This window comes from Monopterus albus, unplaced genomic scaffold (assembly GCF_001952655.1).
Source record: "Monopterus albus unplaced genomic scaffold, M_albus_1.0 scaffold441.1, whole genome shotgun sequence".
Classification (NCBI taxonomy): domain Eukaryota; kingdom Metazoa; phylum Chordata; class Actinopteri; order Synbranchiformes; family Synbranchidae; genus Monopterus; species Monopterus albus.
Window position 1 is genome coordinate 463,927 of NW_018128321.1, and position 558 is coordinate 464,484.

Consider the following 558-nt stretch of genomic DNA (forward strand, 5'->3'; position numbering starts at 1 on the left):
ATAATTGCAACCTTTCCCTAACTTCAAAAATACAGTAGATGTAAGATGCTGATACTACAGAATGAGAAAGCAGGGTTGAGCCTAAACACAGAAGACTGGATAAGGCATTCAAAAGGAATCACAGTCGATAAGAGGAGTCAGTGCTGGATTCATATTTGATAAAGTGCAGGGTTTTCCCTACCACAGAAAGGCCTAGGCACAGCATCTAAATGTTTTTGTGGAGTGCCTAAGCTGAATGAATGTAAAAACAACAGTGAGTTATATATCTCAAAATGAAACATAGGCTGGCAACAGGAATGACCTGTCAATCAACAATCAAGTAAAGAAATTGTTAACCTATCTAACATGCACTGAATTAGCTAAGCTATGTTAGCCAAGATATCTAGTTAGTTTACATTACATAATATGTTAGAATTGCTGTTTAACCCCCCCTCCTTGAACCGCCACCTTATTGTGGTGGAGGGGTTTGAGTACCTGAGTGATCCTAGGAGCTATGTTGTTGGGGGCTATATGCCCCTGGTAGGGTCTCCCAAGGCAAACAGGTCCTGGGTGACGGGT